This window comes from Equus caballus, chromosome 8 (genome assembly GCF_041296265.1).
Source record: "Equus caballus isolate H_3958 breed thoroughbred chromosome 8, TB-T2T, whole genome shotgun sequence".
Lineage (NCBI taxonomy): Eukaryota > Metazoa > Chordata > Mammalia > Perissodactyla > Equidae > Equus > Equus caballus.
The window spans coordinates 40,674,999-40,697,120 of record NC_091691.1 but is presented as its reverse complement, the minus strand read 5'-3'; the positions used below and the strand labels follow the sequence as shown (position 1 = coordinate 40,697,120).

The following is a 22,122-nucleotide window of genomic DNA, read 5'->3' as shown; positions in this document are numbered from 1 at the left end:
CCTAGAGAGTCGCCAGCAGGTCAAGCAGTGCTCAGGGTCTCATAGCAGGGCTGGGACTCGAACAGCTTTTCTGACTCCCAAACATAAAACTTGAGTTTATTAACTAATCCAGATGTTTCCACTACGTCTTGCCTCAAGCTTTACTGAGAAAATTGAGACCACCAGGTGTGAGTTCCCTTGTTTCCCTCATCTACATCTTAATGTATCTTTGCAATCATCTATACTTTCTCCATTTTCTCTTGTCTTAAATAAAAGGAAAAGACGACCCCTCCCATATCCACAGCAAATTCACTGGCCTGTGTTCATGCCTCCTTTATTCTTCCCTAAGTCATCTCTGGTTTCTTTGTCTCCTGCCTCCTTCCCCTTTGCCTCCAAATGTATTGAACTCTTCCATGTACAAAAAAACAAAGCTTTTATCTGTGGTCCTATTCTTATTGTTTTCCTTCCTTTCCTTTCATCCCTTACCCTTGAGAAAAAGCAATTCTACATTCAGGCTCACCAAGCATCCCTCTCCCTTCTGCCCACATCCAGCATCTCACCACTCACCGTTAGTTCCACTTTCATCATGGCTCTAGATTTGTTTCTTCTTTTCCATGCCCAAGGAAATCATCCTAATTCAAGCCCTCATTACTCTTCTTAGGACTAAATTGTGACCCTCCAAATTCACATGTTGAAGTCCTAACTTCTAGTACCATAGAACGTGACTGTATTTGAGATGGGGCCTTTAGGGGACAATTAAGTAAAATGAGGTCATTAGGGTGGGCTCTGATCCTATAGATTGGTGTCCTTATAAGAAGAGGAGCTAAAGATACACACACGCACAGGAAAGACCATATAAAGATGGACCGAGAAGACAACCATCTACAAGCCAAGGAGGGAGGCCTCAGAGGAAACCAACCCTGCTGACACCTTGGTCTCAGATTTCCAGCTTCCATAAGTGCAAAAATAAATGCGTATCATTTAAACCCTCCCAATCTGTAATACTTTTTTATGGCAGCCCTAGCAGACTTATACAACCCCAAAACTCTAATTAGCTTATACACTTTCCATTGCTTCCCTTCCACTGTCAATGTCCTTCTGCAGGACCAAGGATAAGAATAATTTTCTTAAATCACCACTTTGACTACAGCACTCCCCTTCTCAAGAAATTCCAGTGGCTTCTTTCCACCTCTAGTAAGTTTGAAAAGCTTTCATCCTAGCGTTTAAAGCTCCCACAATTTTATTACCGTCTCCCTGTCCAGCTGCATCTTCCTTAACTTCTGACTTGAATTTCTGCTTATTTCATACTCAACTATTTGCCATACCCACCATGATTTTCCTTTGGACATCCCTTCCCTGCCACACCTTAGCATCTCCATTGACGGAATCCCCATCCACATTTCAAGGCCAAGGTCAAATGGCACCTCCAAAAAGTCTTGCCTTAACTTCTTTTTTCTTCTAAATTCTGGAGGAAAATACCATGTATTTTACTCATGGGACATATAACCCACGACGCTTAATTTATAGTAATGTGTGCCCTGGATATAACTCAACTCCTCAACTAGACTCTAGTTTCTTGGAGGACAAGGATCATTGTTTGTTTGTTTATTTTGTATTCTCTATACTTCTTGCCAGAATGTTTTATACATAGCAAGGGATCAGTAACCATTGGTAATAAATTAATAAATCAAAGTACAAGTTGAAGTGAGTACCTATTGCTTACTCACTCCTGGGTAATAAAAATAACATTTTAAGGGGCGTAGAAATGTAGAATCTAGCTCAATGCTCTACAACGGACTTTATTTATTTTTACATACCTATTGTCTTTGTTTTTATTTATCTATCTTCCGTATCTTTCCTGTGGATTGTTTTGGTTTTTATGTGGTTATGAAGAAGCGCTGGTATAGAATATTGCTCAACTTCACTTGGGTTCCCACTTAACCACTTTAGTAATATACTCATTGCATTATTTGAAGTAGCTCCTGTATAACTTCCATGCTCGAGCGTATTCATTTAATGAAGATTAAAAATGGATAACCAACCGCTTTTGCCATCATGTATATGTTATCAAGGAAAGTATGCTATTGCTTTGTAACTGTCGATTCAAAGAGAATTTCCTTTTGTTTACTGTGCTGATGAATAACCCCTGCTCCCCACCCGACTGCTCTTCAGAACAGCTCTGGCGCTGGCGGTGCTCGCTGGCTAGACAAATATATCACTGCGATTGGAAAACTATCACGAGAGGGACAGTTCCAGGCTGAAAATGAGGCAATTAGCTCTCAGCATGAAAAGGTGTGTCAGATGTTCCTGAAACTGAGTGACAGAGAATGCTGTCTTAAGCCAGGCATGATCCCGAGGGCTGATGGCCACGCAGGCTGCCTCCCCGCATGTTTCTGTTGAGGAGGATGACTTCTGAACTGAATTCCGTGCTCACCCCGGGCCACTGTGCTGGTGGGTAGTTGTGCAGAAGTATATATATATGGGTTCAAATATTCATTCTCACCATTCCCTTTATTAGTAGGAGGAATTCTGCTGCACAAATCATGTTGACTCTTCAGAAAAATCACCAGAGGAGACATTTTGTGTGTAGGTCAACAGCAGTCCCTTCCTTGGGAGAGCAGCTTTTCCACAGCTCTTGTTTCTGGTGGGTCTACCAATCATGGTTCCTGATAACCCGCCTGGAGAATCATAGCCCTGTCCTCAGCGACTGGTCACAGTGGTGAGTGTGTCACATGCACTGGGCCAGTGAGAGGCTTTTTCTGGGAATCATATATCCTGAAGCAGGAGTGAGAGTCTCCTTTCTTTGCGGTTGCCACATTGACAGGACGTAAGCCTGGGTTTAGCAGCGCCCCATGCCAAGCGGATGCAATCTGTTTGGATTAGAAGGGAAAGAAGAAGCCAATTTACCAAGATAAACAAAGACAAGTTGGAGAGAGAGAGAGAGAAAGAGAGAGAGAGGACATTATTTGCATCACTGTACCCAGCCTTCCTTATGGCCGTTTCTCCTACTGTCTTCACAATTCCATGAGTGCACAATCCTCTTCTATTCATGTGTGCTTTAAGCTGAAGAGCCAGCCCCTGGAGAAGAGGGGCTGGTGGTGGGTGTGGAAACGCGGAACACTGCCTTGCAGGAGGCCTGCCTCGGGGCCCTCCCTGTGCAGTTGTGCTTGGATATACCAGCGAAGATTGGCAGGGGGTCGGAAGTGGCCACCAGGTGTCCTAGCTCAGCCTCATGTGAGCTGGGCTGCCAGGTAGGATAGCCACAGAGGTTGTATGTGGCTCTCCAACACACAGTTTCCATTCCAAGACTCTTTCAGTCTAGTCAAGGAGATAAGACAAGACACTCAGAGAAACAGAGAACAATCGGGAGCGCCCTGCCTCCGTCCACCAACATTCACAGCCTGCTCGTTGGTGCTATGGGGCTGTGGAGAGGAGCAGACAGGCGGGGCTAGTAGGGTCTCTCAGGGTTCTTGGTGGCTGTGGTCCTTGATCAGGGCCTTGGAAGGACAGCTGGCGTCTGTAGTCAAATAGAATCCCAAGTTTTTAAATGATGGGAAAAAATTATTCTCTTCACCCTTTAGACTTTTAGAATAGCTGGAAGTATTTGCTTCCTACTTTTCTCAACGGTTTTAGGTTTTTCCTTTTGTTTTATTCTTTAATTGTCCCAAGGATTATCAGGGCCACACCAAAAGTGCAGGGCAGACTCTGCACTCATTCTGGTCTTGGCCAAACTGGGACACCCGGCTCTCACGGCTGTAGGGAAAAGAGTGTCTCTTTGCAATGAGGTCAAATGCGGGCAGGTGGCCACTTGCTCTACCTCCTTCATAGCACTGCCATGACCAATCACTAAGATCACCTGTGGGGCAACATGTAAGAAAAGCAAATAGCATAAAGCAAATACTATTATCAATCAAAGCCTCTGAGCTCTGATACCAAACATATTACCATTCATCAAATGAATGGACCATAGCCTTGCAGATTTGGTCTGCATGGTTCAGTGTGGTCCTTGCTCAGAAATGCCAAGAGCAGATGAACTTGGTGGCCTCCATCCAGACTGTTGTTCTGAATGATGATGCTAACCAATCCTTTTACTTTTCAGTATTTATTTATTTATTTATTTATTGAGGAAGATTAGCCCTGACCTAACATCTGCTGCCAATCCTCCTCTTTTTGCTGAGGTAGACTGGCCCTGAGCTAACATCTGTACCCACCTTCCTCTACTTTATATGTGGGACACCTACCACAGCATGGCGTGCCAAGCAATATGTAGGTCCAGACCAGGATCCGAACATGCGAACCCTGGGCCACAGAAGCAGAACGTGCGTACTCTAACTACTGCACCACTGGGCTAGCCCTAACTTTTCAGTATTTAAAAGGAAAGAACTTATTCGAGAAATTGTAATCATAAAGCATTTGTTTAACTCTCTTCAATTTATAAAATTACTTTATATTTATAAATTCATATTTAAGATAGATTCCAAATTTTAAAAATGGATAAAGAGGGATAAATAAAGGAAAAAGAAAAAGTATATTTGTGACAAGTACTGTTCAAAACAATTTAAAGTTTCAGGGATTAAATTCTCTTCCTACAGATCAAGAGCCCTGCGAAGACACAATTGATGTGGACTTCTCAGTTCATCCCACGTGAGTACTAACACCTTGAGTGAGATAGTGAACAGCTTCTAAAGAGATGAATCTTCATTCCAGGGATGAATATTAAATTTCACATTCCATAAAGGACTTGAGCCAGATCTGCTGCATGAAAAGCGACTCTCGGTTAATGTCGTCCGAGGGAAGGAGGGCACCTTCTCCTTGCTTCTGATTTGGATTGCCTGGCTCATACCAGCGAAAAAAAAAGGCAGTCATTTCCCCTCGTGGTCACCTCAGCTGTCTCCTTGATATCAAAGATACTACAAGCACATTTTTATTCTGGACCAGGACCAAGAGGTTTCTCAATCTATCAAGATTTATCCAAACCTACATTTGGTCACCAAGAAATGTAGAGAACATAATCTCTTGAGCTTCTTGAAACTTGTCTGGCTGGTAAAGGTGGGGAAGTAAGACTAACTCATCAGAGGAGTGACTTTATGATGGCGTGTGCCTTTTAGTCTGTACTCCTCCCCCGCCTCTGAATCAGTATGGTTTGCTCAGGAGACCTTGCTGTTAGAGAGTTAAGAGCTGATGTTGCTTCAAGTCGGGAACCTACAGACAATTGTCGCAGGTCTCGTGGATGATTCTCTGTAGGCCAGAGGTGAACGAGATACCGGGGCTGAAGCTGCTGAATAAATAACTCACATCTGGCAGGACCACATCCATGACTTCCAGAGGGAGAAACGAAATGGCACCCTTCCACGTGCCAAACAGCGAGTGAATTCATCTTGTTGATGAAATTTAAAATGTGTGCGGGACACTCCTGGCAAGGGAGAAGGAGAAATGCAATTTCCAAGTTTCTGGCCTGTGAAACATGAGAAAAAACACAGAAGGAGATGTATTGCCAACAGATACCACCCAGCCCAAACTCCATCTTCAGTATTTCTAGTTTGGTATGTTTCCTGCACCAGTCCCCGCCCCCCTTCCTAACTTTCAGCCACTGTACAGTTCTGACTGGTGCTTGCCCATTGATGCTTATTGTCCCAGATAAATTTCTTCCCTAAAAGCAAAGCAATGACCAAGTGGTCTTCAAAATAATTCTCCATTCACTTCCGTTTTCTCTCCTTTGGACCCAAACCTCCCTAATCCCTTCCACTTCTACTTTTCTTAAATAAAAAACAATTGCATAAGTAAGCATCTTAATACAGATTGGGAATGCTAATATGTGCAAAATTTATTAGATCTGATGGCAGAGACGTTACCATCATAAATGAAAGATGTTGAAAGTGTGGTAGCTATGGCTTGTTTAAAAGAGCATTAATTCAACTCAATATGACCATTTACATTTAACAAAAGACTCACGATGACCTTTTGACATACTTTTCCTCCTCTTGGATCTGGTTCGTGTGAAGAGTAAAACCATGCTAAGAAAACATGAGGATGTAGTGGTGGGAGGGTGAAAACATAAAATAGGGTAATTCTGTTCAAATCTTCAAGCTAAAGAGAGGAAATCAGTTATGCCACTTTTAGTGAAATTTTATGTCAGATCAGAGCAATAAAGGGAAATGAGTCACTGACCACATTCCCTTCCCCAAGCTAGGAGCCACAGGACAGAGGATCAATACTTCAATCTCATGTTGTTTTTGTCCTGGGTTGAAGCCCAAGGGGCTGGGGAAATGACGTTCTGTGAGTGGCTGGTGACTCAGCTATTGTGTCTACACCCAGCCCTGTGAGGCCAACGCTGGGCCTGCACGCCACATCACTGCTGTGCCCCCAGCCCCCGTCAGGTTCTGCCAGTGGGAGGCGCTAGAGGGAGCCAGGGAGGAGGAAGGAGGGAGGGCGGACCTGATCGTGTCAGCTTGCCACTCCTCCGGGTGTTCCCCTAGCTACAATTCTTCCTCTCCACAGCAGCGGCCGAATCCCGTTGGCAGTTTTGCTAACACTCAAAGAACCGTCCTCATCGCATAGGCTCAGAGCCCAGCACCAGCTGAGCGGAGGCTCCTCAGAGCTGAGACCGAGCACGGTCAGCCCAGAACTTCCAGGTCTGATACCCCAGCCACAGGGGCGGCAGCTGCTCCACCGCTATGCCAGGATATCTGGCTGTCTCTTTTGTCTATTTAGATATCTAGTTAACAACCCTATGCACAGTTTACGATTCTTTTTTTATTATTATTGTTTTGTGTGTGTGTGTGTGTGTGTGAGGAAGATTGTCACTGAGCTAACATCTGTGCCAATCTTCCTGTACTTTATGTAGGATGCTGCCACAGCATGGCTTGACCAGCTGTGCTAGGTCCACACCTGGGATCCAACCTGTGAACCCCAGCGTGCAAACTTAACCACTGTGCCACTGGGCCAGCCCCTATAATTCTTTATGTTAAATTCTCTCTCTTAAAATAACTAGTGTGGTTTCTGTCTCCTGACTGGACCCTGACTGATAGCTTGAGCAACCACCACTTTGGGAATATAGAAGGCCTTGTATTTGCTGAATGAATGAGTGAACGAATGAACAAATGGCCTCAGAGCTCTTTGGAGGCTGACCAAAGGCTCTACTCATTGCATGCTCAGAGGGAATGAACAAAAGTCCCCCTGGGAGGCTGTAGGGTGCCCCCGGGAATCGCCTCCCCTTGTCACCCCGACTCCCACTCAGCTGTCTGGACAAGCCCTTTTCCAGAACCCTCTTCTGGGCTCCCTCACCTCCAACAGGGACAGTCAGGGACAGTCTCTGGACTGTGGTAAACTTGCCCCTGGTCAACAGGGTTTCTGCAATAGGTGACTTGGAGCTATCTGGAGTGACACCCAGTTCTGCATGTAAACACCGCATTTCTGTTGTCTGCCAGGCCTGCACTTTCAACTAACTATCTGCCAAACTCTGGCGAATCTCAGACCTCATCCCGGCCCCAGGAAAGAACATAGCTGGGGGAGAGGTTGGGTTGACTATTACCCAAGTGAAGTAACACAGTAGGAAGCAAATGAACCTGATTAAAGAAAATGGAGTACATTTCTGGCTTGGCAGAGACAAAAATATATAAATAAATTTTTAAATGCACCTGAAATTTTCCCTTGTTACAACCTTACTTAGGAGCTGAAATCCTAAAACGAGAGTGCCACCTGCTGTCCATTGTCAAACCTAAACATCACAAGTATTTCAAAGCTGATGCCCAGAGCGTCAATTGTGGACAAAACATGCCAGTTAACGAGGCACGAAGGTGCATATGCATGAGGCCTAAGTCATTTAGTTTCCACAGGGTGTGTGGCCCTGCCCAGAGCAGGTGAACTTACACACATCCAGTTACTCCAGGGGAGGCATGCTCTCAAGCATCTGGCTCTTTGAAAAGGTACCTCATCCAAAGATAGGGAGTATGCCACACTTTCTGGCAAAACTCTCGGCAGATGAAACTGAAACTGGACAGTTAATGTATGGAAATAAATCATTATGGCTGTGGATGAGAGAGAATAAGATTACAGGAACCTGTTCCATAGAATGAGTGAAGCGTGGGATGTTAGCACTAGAACGGGTCTTAAAATATTTTTTACAAGAGCAGTAGCAAACTGTAAAAGTAGGTGAAGTGGGTGACAGCTTATAAATGCCATTTTGGGGTATTGGAGAGGTTGGTGCCTATGAGAGAGCGTTGAAAATACAGAGTGGAGATGATGAGGACGATAAATGTTATTTGTTAACCCCCTCCCAGGATGAGGAAGAAAGACCACCTTTCCCTATCTGTTTCTGAAAACCCTTAACAAGAAATGTGACAAATTTACAGGCAAAATTAAAGGTGAAGATTAAAATGCAAATATCACAGAAAAGAAGAAAATAGACTCATATGTGTTACTGCAAAGAGCAAAGGGTTTTACATTTTCTTTCCTGAAACAATGTTGGAGTGGTGCATATGCGTGAGGGGTGTGTCTAGCCTGAGTGAGTGAGAAATAAAATAAACCAAAAAGGATTGCAATGGTGATCAAGTCAAGGGGGCAGAAGGCAATTCAAGGATGGATGCATCAGACCAAGCACAGCTCGTCACTCTGTGATCAGGACAGGAGAACTCGTGCAAGCGGACAGCGGGCATGCCTCCTCGTTATGCTGCCAGCTTAGCCCTGCCCATAGCCTGGGAAGTGTGAGGGGGGCCCATGATGGCCACAGTCCTGCTTACAAAGCCAACAATGTACGTAACCTCTGGGATAATTTGATGCTATGGTCTCCAATGTAACAGGGTTTTTTCTGTTTTCTCTTTTCATTTTTATTTTGTGTGGAACTCATTTCACATCCTTGAGGTAGGTGTGTGGTTTATCTATAGTTTCCCCATTACTGTCCACAGGTGTACATGCCGTCTCTCTGCTACCTGCACATAATCCATCACGACTCTCTGTTCACTGGCACGTGAACAGAATCAAGTGATATTCACAGCGAGACACCATGAGACCCTAAGGTGCTTCTAAATCGTCAGTGATCAGATTATGTTCAGTGAAATATTGGTGTCAAGTATGTTTCCCTGTGATCCAATTTCCTAGAATCGAACACCAACATTGCTAAATGTGACATTTGGTGACTCACTGTAATCCAGGATATCAATTGAATGGAATTGCTCTTCCAAGTGTGCTTACGCATCATTTGCAATAGAAGCAAATGAAGTTAAATTTGTTTCCATGCCTATATAACATTTTCGTTTCAATGATAATTGAAGGCTTTCAGGGCAATAGAAATTTACCTGAAGGTAAATCTCAAAAAATTATTAAAGCATACCAAAGCATGTCAGTCATAACGGGTATTTTCATGATATTGATAACATTGACTTAGCAAAACTAATTGGAGAGCCTACAGTGCCTCAGACTTTGTGCTCAGCACCATGGGGGAGAAAGACTGAGTAAGATGTGATCCTGCCTTCTCTGAATAGTTTGTCCAAATCGCCTCCTTCTGCAACCCCTCCACCATCTATAGGCTTAACCTGGATTTATTTTTCTCCATAGCAGTTAACACTATCTGAAATAACATATGATGGTTGTGTAGCAAAATAATGTAACGAACACCCATGAACACATCAACAGCTCACATTTCTTTCCTTGTTGGTTTTCGATCTCTCCCAGGAGTGAGGTCTATGAGGAGAGAGACTTCATCTGATCCTCCACTGAATCCCCAGGGACGAGAAGTACAAAGTAAGTGTTCAATAATTGTTTGTTGATCCAGGAATCATGGTTAGACAAATCTATGTCAATATATATTTTGGGGTTTTCTATACTGGCTTATTTTTTCCATGGTAAGTAAACTCAGCTGTTCCTGGCTTAGCAAAATGATTATTGAAATTGAGTAGGTGCTTTAATTGCCCTGCATGGCACATTTATAAAAATGAGACATTTTCTAATTCATATATATCTTCCTAACTCATTCATTTTTCTACCAAATTATGTCTCTCACATTATGAAACACATCCCTTGGACTTTTGCTTTCTGGTCATCGTAGCCTTTTCACATTAAGATATATAAACTCCAGAAATATCATTAATTTGAAACAGATCAGATCCTGGACATTTATGTTAACTGATCTGCTGTGCAACCATTTGTTGAGTGAATACTGTATGCCACAGGAGTGCCAGCACTTTGCATATGGTCCATTTTAGCTAAATTTATTCTAAAAATAAATGTTATCCTCATCTTGCAGGTAAGAAAACTGAGCCTCACGCCAGTTTAGTAATAAACCTAAAGTTTGACATCAAATGAATGTTAGATCCTGGGTCAAACTCTTCTGACTCTCATATCCAGGCTTTTCCATGACCATTCACATGTATACTTTATATTGTATAAGATGGTATACAATAAAAAGTGCTAAAATCTTTTCTCACGTAAAAGTGGAGCACAAACAATATTGTTTGTATAGATCAGTAATGCCAGTTTACCAGTTAATATGACATTTTCTCCCACTGATTATTAACTTGTGACTGGGGCTGCCTCAGGTGGGTGATTCAGGCAAGGCAGGGGAGAGTAGGGTGCCACAAGCCCTGGGGTGCAATGAGCTTGGGGTGCAATGAGTTTGGGAGGCAGCCAGCTCAAGTGTGCTATGAGCTACGGGGTGCTACGATTTCAAGGGTGCTATGAGATCAGGGGTGCAATGAGCTCAGAGGTGCTAAGAGTTCAGGGGGCATTGAGCTCAGGGTGCTATGAGTTCAGGACGCTTTGGGTGTAGCAGTCGGCGAGCTGAGGGGCGCTAGTTTTCACGGCAGGCCTGCATTATGGCTTTCATGAGCCCTAGGCATTTTTGTCTTCGTCTGCCTCTTCCTCCATAAAAATTATTAAAAATTATATTGTTTGACTGTGCTAGTATAAAGACAAATATAACACACACTGGATTCATTATTACACGTTTGTTATTATTATATTCAGTTTTCTTCTGATTTTAAAAGAAATTAGAGTTTAAACACATTCATGGGCCCCACCAACTATTGTGGGCCTGGGCCTGCTGGAGAGTGGGTAAATTGGCCCTGAGGAAGGGGGTTAGGCAGTGCTTCCCACATTTTATTTTTTCTAATGTGTATTTTTTTCTACTTCTCTAATTCCCATCATGAGAAAGTTATTTGTTTAGATCATATGCCTATTAAGGCATAAATGTTATTGGAAGAATAGATGTTAAGTTAGCACCCTATGTACAATTTAAATAGACAAGAGCAGAGATGAGATGCCAGGGCCGCAGGTGGGCTTGGCAGAGGGCCTGCAACCACGCTCTTTGGGAAGACGCCACCCCGTCAGCTTCCTACAGAGGGACCAAGGGCTTGCCCGGCGAGATCTTGGCTATCTGTCTACACATCTTGTCCCACTTCTCCTCTTGTGTTCTTATAGAAACCAACAAATTTTGGCCCATTTCTTCTCACTCTTTTTGCTAACATCCACCCACATGCGTGCACACACAGGCATTAAAGTTTGAATCATTCTGTATATATAGATTAAATTCTGCATATTTTCCCTTGTCCTTAAAACTTTACTGTTTTTATGGCTCTTCACTAAGACTTGTGTTTTAAGTGTTTTGTAAATCCATTGGGTTTTCCAAAGACTTGGAAGGCATAGCCTATTTTAAATCTAACAAGAGTTTCTTTTAAGCTATAAAAATATTACATCATACGTTTCCCTAACTACCAAAATTAAGCCATGACATGATAGCTTTTGTGTACATGACATAAGATGAGGTATTTTGCGTTGTTTTAATTCAAAGTTACCTCCTATATCCCAGACTTTATTAATAAAATCTGGGATTTTAGACCAATTTTCTCTTATTACTATTTTTCTACCAAATAAAATTCTATACTAAATCTGAAATTTTTCAGGAGACTTTCAAGCTAAATTTATAACAAACTCATAGGTTTTATGCTATATTCATAGATTTATGCTAAATCTACAATTAGCAGCTTTCATTGTTCACCATTTGTCCTTTTGTATCACAATTATCCATTCACCAATAGCAGATAGTTTCTTGTTTGGCTAGAGGACATCTAAAGCAATTTTTACCAGAATAGTACGTTAATGCCTATTTCTTGAACCTTAAATATTTGGGAATATCTTTCTGTTGCCTTCATATGGAAAATAACCCAACGGGGCATATATTTAGGGGTTGCAATTGCTTTGCCTCAAAAGGTAAATGTTCCATCATCAGATCTTAGTATTCAATGATTCTCTAGTTTCTGAACTTCTCTAGATAACCTATTTTTTCTGCGTGAGTTCTTGTTGGATTTTTTTCCTGATCCCAGCAATTCAAAAATATTGTAAAGACGTCTCATGTCACCGATGCCTCAACTTGGCAACCTCTTTCTAAATTGCACACTCAGGTCTTTTTTCAGCCCAGGCTCAGGAAAGTTCTCCTCCTCTCCCCCAATGATGTCTTTGATTATTACTGCATCTGCTCCACTTGTCGTCTCTTTGCTGGGGAACAGCCCTCACTTCTCTCACACGCTTGCTTGTTATCCCCTCCCCACCAACAGCGCCGTGAGTAGATGTCAGTATCCCTGTTTTACAGATGAAAGATTCGTCCAAATCCACACACGCAGTACATACTGGGACTGAGCTTCAAGTGCGCATGACCCAAAGGTCAAGCTCTTTGACCCCTACACTGTACTCTCGTCTTGTACTGTCAACACCACCCGCGTCCTGGTCTTTGCCTGCAATTCTCTTTCCTCTCCATTCTGGGAGGGCCACTCGGTTAGTCTTGTCACCGTTGAGCAGTTTCCAAGGTGTCATTCTGCTCTTCACTGGATCCAGGGAGATTAATTTAGCTTTGAATTTCTAGTTCCCTGTAATGCTTACTTCTTTTATTATCTCACTTTTCTTCACATTCTGTCTCGGTTGCCTCTCGGTCCATTCTCCTTTAGACATTTTGTTCCTGTTTCAAAAAGACAACACAATTTTTCATCCTATGAAAGATGATCATTTTTCTCTAAAATGGTCTAGGAGTGTTTGCAGAAAAATATCACTTCCAGTGAAATTTTAGCATGAAGTTCACTTCCTTTGGTCTGTAAGTTTTTTTCAAAGGCTCTCTTGTTTGCTGTTTGCTTGCCCAAGAACACAAAGCAGCACAAGAGGAGGAGATGAGCAGCTGTGAGCTCCTGTCCCCACTCTGTTCCACTCCTAGAAAGAGCAGGGGACATCCCATCCCTCTCACTTACCTGTGTCTCTGGGGCTTGCATCCAGCATGTCTTTCCTACCCGCCCTGTCTGACCTTCTGGCTCTTTGTAATATTCGAGCACCTGAAGAGGAGCAGCCGCCACGGGGCTCTTCTGGACTCTGTCCTCTTTAATTGTGATTTGAGGGCACTACTCCCTCCATAAGGCAGTGTTCTTCCTTAGAGATCGCAGAATTATCTAACTGGGTCAGACAAAAGTACTGTTATGGAGAGGAGGAAGACAGAATTTGACTGTGTCAAATAGTTGCATCTGGAGAGTCGAGGCCTGTTTGTTACAGACGGGGCCGATGTTGGGGGAAGGATGAAAGGGACCCCAACCTCCTCCAGCCAGCAGGAGCACTCCATTGCTGGGGGCCCAGCTTCTGCTTTCTCCACTGAGTCCCATTAGTCCTACAGTTTGCAGAAATTCTTCCCAAACTCTGGCGGGAGATGGGCTGCCAGTCCCGGTGATGGGGTTGTGAATAGATTCTCCCCTTATAAATTGAAAGTTATTTCAGTGGGAGATGAGGGGAACTGAATCAGGAGCTGCTGGCAAAACTTTAAATTGGAAACCTTCTTTGCATTTCCTCCCCCCAATATAAAAAATTACCGCATCACTGTCTAATTCCAAGAGAACTTAACATAGAATGTTTTAAGTGTGTACTCAAGAAACAGATAAAAGGGAAAGAATGATACTGATATGATAAAGTGCCCACTGCACTATAAGAATATTCCGGCCTGTCTATCCATGTCTGGGGCATCACCCTGGGGAGCAGATCCAGTGGGAGCCGAATGCTGTGGCGAATGCTTGGTCATGGTGCCTCTAGGAAGTCCACGGTAACTCATTCAGTATGCAGTGTAACTGCTTAATGAGAAGACCCTCCTGCTGTCACTACCAGCACCAGCATCAGACATGGTTCCAGAGACCCCCAGAACGCCCTCAGAAAGGCCTGCCCTGGGGGCACCGGGCTGGTCTGGCACCCTCACTGTTCTGGGTCTCTTGGGAACAGCATCTGCCCGAAGCAACTGAAACTGTGTTTGAGAAGAGATCAAATACTGGAGGAGATATGAAGCCACTAAAAGGATGGAGAATAGAAAATAAGGTCTCTGGGAAGAGGTGGGTTAGGAAACAAGGCCAGGTCAGTGCTCTAGGGAGGAGCCAATGGTGAGGGGAGGCGAGAGATTAGCGGAAATCGTAGCGCAATAGGCAGGGCAGCAGAGGCTACTCGGAAGGGCCAGGAGCACCGCCCGTCCCTCCCTGAGGGTCTGGATAGTTGAGTCAGGGGCAAACTGGGCATCAGAAAAAAAGATTAAATAAAGATCCCACATTAGTGTGGGAAGGTTCCCTAAGATACGTTACCAAAAAACCTTCTTTATTTTGTTCAGGGATCTTGAAACAAACCAACAGATGCACAAATGAACAATCAAGTACCTATGTACTCATTTTACAACTTTCTCAATTCCAGCATGCCTTGAGGTTCCAGAAGCCATGAGGCAAGTGATGTTTGCCATTATCTGCCATTCCAGAGGAACATCTTAAAACAGCTGTTTTAGGCACTTCTGCAAAGTAAGGGAATATGGTTCTTGCCAGCTCCTTGTCTAAATAGAAACATTTCAGTGATGCAGCCAGTAAAATTGGTAGCCTTTGATCTCTAAAGGCTGTGACAAGACCCTGCTTTGCTTGCAAATAGCAGAGCTAATTATTTTCCCGCCTTTGATAGGTATTTGGCCACCACCCCAAACTACATAATTGGCATCGTCTACTTTTGTCAAACAGAAATACCACAGATGAAGCTCTGGAACTACCACACAGAGAAGTATATGCTATCTGGGTCTGGCTAATTAGATAATTTTCATAACCTAAATGCACCCCAAAATTCACGCCAGTCGTGAAAGAATCAATCAATGAAATGTTTGTGCCAAGAGCCATCTCTCTGGCCTCCCATTTGGCTTCCAGCTTTCCTGCAATTGGAAAACACATGTGGTGAGTTCAGATCTGGCAGGGGGAGGACTGGGCAGCGAAATCCCAGGGTGATTGGTAGTGACAAGAGCAATACCAGTCCATGTCACATGCAGGATTCTGGCCATTGGTAAGTTTGCAATTGTACTGTGGAAAGACCTACAAGCCAGCAAAAGGGGCCACTGGGACACAGCGACAAGTCAAGTGACTTTGTCTCCTTTAGAGGCAGTACTGTTTAATTATTGAATGAAAATAATCCAGAAATGAATTCCAACTGCTTGATATATAAATTGATAATGGTGCTGTGGGGCCGGCCCTGTGGTCGAGTGGCTAATTTCCTGCACTCTGCTTTGGTGGCCCGGGGTTTTGCCGGTTCGGATCCTGGGCGCAGGCATGGCACACTCATCAAGCCATGCTGAGGCGGCATCCCACATAGCACAACCAGAAGGACCTACAACTAGAATATACAACTATGTACTGCGGGGGCTTTGGGGAGAAGAAGGAAAAATAAAATCTTAAAAAATAAATTACATAAGAAATGCTCAAATACATTCTTATCTCATCAGGGAGTGCTTTAGATTAACAAAGGTGAACATTCTAACATTACCGGAGGGGTTACTACATCATGTTAAATATTTCATCTGTCTGATATCACTTTACTGACTCACCACTATAATTTACTAAATCAGCCTCCCAGTCAAACTATTTGAAAAACCACATTTTTCACAGTGGGGTTTGACTTTCAGTGTCCTCTCTGGCCGTGCCTGCAAACGTGCATCTTCCCTTCTTCCATCTGCTTGCTGTTTTCCACAAGTGGCATGTGGGAGGCAGTAAATCCCTGGCTACGTGAGTGGATCAGGTAGACAGGTTGAGAAGTCAATGGGAATGAGGCAAAGGGAGGTGAGGGCACATCAGAAGCGGATGTGGATGGGCATCTGGTCAGTCTGTTGGACAGAGTCAGGACTCGGCACTAAGAGTGGAAATAAGCGGCTGCCCCCAGCCCAGATGCCTGAGGCTGCAGCAGGCAGTGAACTGACAACTTTCATCCTTGGAGCAACTGGATGCCTCAGTCTGAAGTCATCCAGAGTGTTGGTCCTACTGAAAGCTTCTGATAGGACAGCAACGCACCTTTGTCTGTCTTGCCAAGATTGACTCATTCTGTAACTGAGTACTTTGTCCATTCATCTGAGGAGTATTTGTAGGACTACTATGTGCTAGGCGTTTTAGAATCAATGATGATCAAGATATGGTCTCAGAACTCATGGACTTACACAGTCAAGTGAGATCACTGCTGTTTCCCTTGTGCCAGATGCATTAGAGGGACCATTTTCAATCCTTCCAGCAACCCTGCAATGATAGGTATTATCAGCCCTATGTTACAGATGAGAAGTTAAGTACCTCTTGTGAGTTCATGCAGCTACGATGTTAACAGCCTACCATGTGGACTCAGATCCTTGTGACACCAGAGTCTGAGCTTTTTGTTACAGAAGGGGATCCTACTTACCTAAACAAAGCACAATGGGTGTTATCTTTCGTGTGGATCTACAGAGTCAAAGGGCAGTGTAGCCCCACCTAGGACTTCTCCTTGAAAGAGTGAAAAGACTCTTCCTCTTTTGTGCTCATTGAGGTCTAATGGGAAGCGTTCAGGGTTTCTTTGGCCTGACTAATATCTGTGGGCTTGGGTTCTTTTGTTGGAAACCTCTCCCAGTGTTCTGCACCCCTTACATCTACAACCACAAGGAAACTGGGCCCATGTTCACTCTAGGAGGCTTTAATGGAGAGGAAAACATGGTTGTGGAGCAAAATGTTTCAATCAATGGGATATTTTTGTCATTTTTCAGAGATTTTAGTAACCTGGATACAATCTTATCTACCACAGCAAGTCAAGACAGGTTTGTTCAGGCCTTCGCATAAGGCATGAGATGGATGCACTTCTATCCTTGTCTCAGAGACAGGGCCAGAGGTCTGAGCTAATGTGAAATTTCTGTAATTGTAATTAGGTTATTATACTGAATCACTTTTATTCGTAAAATATAAATGATCCATTAAATCCCAGTCCTAATTTCATCCTGTTCCCCTTTCTTTTAGACAGAGTGCAAACAGAGCCTACAGCAGCATTTAAATGATGGCAGTGTCATCTCTGCATGGCCTTGGTCCTTTATAGCTGAATCCTTTACCATCTCTCACCGGGTGGCACTGTTTCTTCAATTACTACTCCCTCGTGGTCTTCTGAGTGGATTCTTTTGATTAGATCCACCAGGATAGATTATGCTGAGGAAGGTAGTATACCTTACAAGCAGTTAACCATTCGCATGACCACAGAATAGAAAGGAAAAGAAATAATGCTATTCATCACTTACATCTCAAAAAAGAATGATCACCTTCCAATTAAACAAATCTATTTAAAAGAATTGTGTTCTCAACTATTTAAAAATAGAATAGCATACCAAAATCTGGATAAAAGTAGATATAACAAAATATGAATAGTAGTTACTTCCAGAAGGTGGGATTAGTGGTGGTGTCAACCTTCTTACTGATATTTTCCCATTTCATTTAGTGTCTGTAATAAGCATGTGATATTGTTAAAATCAGAACAAAGAACAATAAACATTTTATTATTTTATTAAATCTTAGTTTATGAAATGTTACCAAAAACATTCAAATTTAAACTGTATATTATACACACAGGAAGAGACTTGAAAGCTAGAGGTGTAACTTGACATTCCCATAAAGTCTCGGTTCCAGGATTTTGTCTCTAACATCATGGCAAAACCTGAATCATGATCCCACATAAAACAAATTTAAAATTTGGATATAGTATTTTAAAAAATTGTTTTAGATGCAGCAGTGACCTAGAAAGTGGAAATTCAGAGAGGGAAGGGAATCACTGAGGCAGCCATTTTCAAAACTAAAGTGTTTGCCAAAACTAGCTGAACCTGAGCTTAAATTTACCATAGCTTCTTAGGGCATGAGGAAAAGGAGACACAGCCTGGAGTCTGCCCAAGGGAAGAAGTCTGCCTCCTACCTTCAAAACAACTTAAACTCCAACCAGATGGCTAACCCTCAAGATAAAGGTGAGCTAGAAATAAACCCACATTCCTACCCCCAGGAGATAGCAAGAGAAATGTCCAGTTGTAAAGATTTTGGCTGAGCAGAGAAAAAAATTTCCACCTAGAATCCATAAAGACATACATTAACTTAAAGCCATCCCAGGTGGAGGAGGCACTCAAGAATCAGCAGAAGCAAATGCAGGTCCTCTCTAGAGGAATCCCCTCCCCACTTTCAACCTGATTTTCAGAGGATTACTTCAGTTCATTCAGATAAAGCTCCACAGTGAAAAAATCACAAAATTTACAAGGAAACAAGACCTACGAGCAAAAGGCAACAGAAACGAAAACAAAAATTAGCACAACTGAATTAAGACACTAGATATTGGAATTATCAGACAATGAATATAAAATAAGTATGTTTAATATGTTAAATGACATGGAAGGGAAAGGATTGGAAACAGTAATGAGGAAAAGGTTAGAAAAGAAGACCTAGCAGATCGGAATGAGAACCAAATACAATTTCTAGAATTTAAAAATATAACAATTAAAATTAAAAATTCATTTGATCTGTTTAACTGCTCAAGACTTAGCTGAAGAGAAATTAACAAACTAGAAGATGAACCTGAAGAAATTTCCCAGAAGTCAGCCTAGAGAGAAAAAATGATGGAAAACATGAAAGAGAGTTTAAGATCAATGATAGAGTGAGAAAAAATATAGCAAACACTGAATCAGAGTTTCAGAAAGAGTGGACAGAATAGGGAGAGGCAATCATATAACTGCTGAGAATTTTCCAGAACTGAGGAAAAATGTCAATCAACAGATTCAAGAAGTTAGTGAATCCAAACCAGTCTGATCAATAAAAATAAAACACTAAGAGACATCATAATGAAAGTGAAGGAAAACAGAGAAAAGTAGAGAAATCATAAAATCAGTCAATAGATAAAAGATAAATTGCCTAAAAAGAATAGCAGTTAGACTGACAGCTGACTTTTCAAAAAGAGCAATGGAAGACGACATAGAGTGGAGAGACATGAAGGTGCTAAAAGAAAATAACACTCAGCCTCGAGCTACATCCCCAGAAAATATCACTCAAGAAGAAAGACAAAACAAATACATTTTTAGATAAATAAAAACTAATGGTATTTTCCAATGACCATTAACATGCTAGAGCATGTCAGGAAAGGAAATTTGAAAGGACATACATTGGTTAAAGAAGAAATGTGATTCCCAGATAGGTGGTCTAAGCTGGAATGGTAAGGCAAAAATGCGCTAAATATATGGGTACAACTAACAAACAAAGACTGTCGTAAACAATAATAAAAATGTGTGATTTATTTTAAAAAGAGAGAGAACTAAAATACAAAATGTGAAAAAATGTAGAATAAGTAGAAAGAGAAGTAATCAGAATTAAAGTATTTTAAATGGCTTGTATAGATGGACCGTAGAGATACAGATTAACTTTAGACTTTGACAAGTTAACTGAATAACTTCCCAACTAGCAGAGCAAAAAATGAAATGGGGAAAAAAATTAAATCTAAAAGAAAGGAAGAAAGGAAAGAAGCAGAAACCTGTAGATAGTAGAACAAACAGCACCAAATAGAGAGTAAAAAAAAATAATCTCAATTCCATACAGAATTTAGAGCGCCACTTCTGGAACACTGGAGTTGTTAACCTTAAGATACGCGGGCAAAAGGAAAAGTCAGAAGTTGATCAGCCTCGTTCCTCGAGGCACCGCTGTGAGAGTGGGAAGGTCTGGCTCTTCGAGCCACATGAACCTTCTTCAGGATCACCCCACCATCAAAACTCTACTGAAGCAAAAATCACATCCTCTGAACTCATCCACAAGCCTTCAGGATTCCCTGTGTTCATGAAGGAGCAAACCTCAGAATCTATAATACAGTCCATGGGTCGGCAAACTTTTTCTGAAAAGAGCCAGATAGTAAATATTTTAGGCATTATGGGCCGCTAAGGTCTGTGTTGCAACTACTCAACTCTGTTTCTGTAATGTGAATGCAGCCAGAGACAATGTGTAAAGGAGAGGCTAGGAGCGGCGCTACACTCCAATAAAACTTTATTTGCTCAAACAGGCAATGATCCAGAATTAGTCTGCAGCCTGTAATTTGCTGACCCTGATTTAGTTCAAAAGGCACAATTAGAGGAGACACTTTACTTCATTTAACAATATTAATTCCAGCTTTCAAATAGACTTGGAAAATGCCTTCTGTAATATGGTCTCTGTGGCAACTGACCCCGCTGACCACATGTAAGGAACTATTTTAGGCAGTAGTGGGGCTGTGCCAGGTAATTCACACATCCCATGTGGCATCCACGATGCCACAAAGCTACCAACAGAAGGCAAGAAAGAAGTGGTCACTTAATTGGGTGCCATCTAACGTGTCCCTCACAGCCACATACCTACAACTGTGCGTAGACGATGCTGTAATGTCAGCCCCAGAGGCTATGGATACTTCCTGGGCGACATTCCAGCACAGTAGAGGGATTAGGCTTGTCTAAATATATTGATAAATAGAGAGGAGGACAGATGGCTCTACCTCATGACTCTTGAAATTAGAGGCACAGCAAAAGGAGAAGAGGTGAGTGACATTAATCCCCTTCAACCACTTAACAAGGAATGCCACAACAGCATTTCAAACTTGCAGCCTGGGTGTCTATTATCCCAGAAACACACCTCAGAATGGGCACAAAGGGATCCCACTCAGAGTGAGTCCTGGGGTGAGAGAAAGCAGTGGTTAACCTGGACCTTCCCAAGAAAGGTTTCCTACAGCAGAGTGAAATAACGTCAGAGGATTCTGAATGGAAACCAGAGCCAGAGACAAAACTGGGAAAATGAAAGGCTAACATATGGAGGCTTTCAGGAATCCAGATGAACGCAAGCTCTGGAAGAAAAGGGCCTTGAGCTTGAGAGGACCGTGCTGGTGAACGAGGCGGAAAGAGTAAGAAGCAGAATCAGCCTCAGAGTTGGGGGTGGTACGTGAGGATTCCGCAGTGGGCCACCCGCCCTAGGCACCCTGGAGAGCTGTTGACCTCTTTCTTGCTGGTTCTTGCTCTCTCCCAGTGAGGGACAAACTGTGGAATAGCGTGCCTAGACAGGCACTTCTTACAAGGATATCCGGGGGTATGGATTTTCCCATGGGATGGGACTAAACTTTGCCATACATTTAAAATGTTTTCTTCTTTTGACTTGGACTACGTAGTATAAAAAGTACCCGCTATATCAGCAGCCAAAGCAACTCATCTGGGACTTACAAGCACCATCCATCATATGTGGCGTTTTGATCCAGTGTTCTGTCTGAGGCTTGAAATGACAGAGCTGCCAGCATATGTGAAATGTGCCTTCGCTGTTTGCTGTTGCATTTCATCCTTGATTTACTGTCACTTGTGGAGGTATTGAACACGTTATTGAAGGGCTGAATTGATGTCTACAACAGTCCTTCAGCTGTCTTCGATTTTCAGAGCCAAGTATTTTAACAGAATCGCTACAACTGAAACCAGAGTGTAAAAACGTTTGTATTTGTTTATTGGAAAACAATCAATAAACTATTCCTACAATGTTTGAAGACCTGTCTGTATCAGAAATGACAGATTTCATATCAGGATGGGTTGGCCTGTTTCAAGCTCCGAACAGTGAAGACGCTCTGGAGCCCAGGACACAGTGGGCTTAATGTGATCAACCATAGGGCCCAGCCTGGACCGTGATCCTGGACCGTGATCCTGGAGCGTGCACAGACAGCAGTGTGTCTGGAAGCCCTGGGAGACGGCTTCCAACCTCAGCTCAAAGAGTCACCAGGAAGACTATGGGAAGAGAGGGAGACAAGGAGAGGATGGGCTGCCTGGACAACGGCAAAGATCTCTCTGCCAGCACGCACCCCAGAGCAGAACTTCTTTCCCAG

At 42.8% G+C, this 22,122-nt stretch overlaps 1 protein-coding gene across 15 annotated transcripts in view; it reads right to left on the bottom strand.

The window, feature by feature from the left end:
• Positions 1–1,948: 1,948 nt before the first annotated feature.
• The window catches only part of LRRC30 (leucine rich repeat containing 30), a 37,596-nt gene continuing 17,422 nt past the window's right edge, over positions 1,949–22,122 (bottom strand). For 3 of the 15 annotated variants that reach the window (XM_070275551.1, XM_023647433.2, XM_014727774.3), the window contains 5 exons: positions 16,433–16,508; positions 13,206–13,404; positions 12,847–12,922; positions 5,275–5,434; positions 1,949–2,849 (listed from right to left, as the gene is read on the bottom strand). The gene's annotated coding sequence lies outside the window, so the exon portion shown is untranslated. Of the gene's footprint in view, positions 2,850–2,959; positions 5,435–12,846; positions 12,923–13,205; positions 13,405–14,553; positions 16,509–17,767; positions 22,025–22,122 lie in introns of those variants that run through there. The other 12 variants (XM_023647434.2, XM_070275559.1, XM_070275562.1 and 9 more) reach the window with 10 other exon arrangements.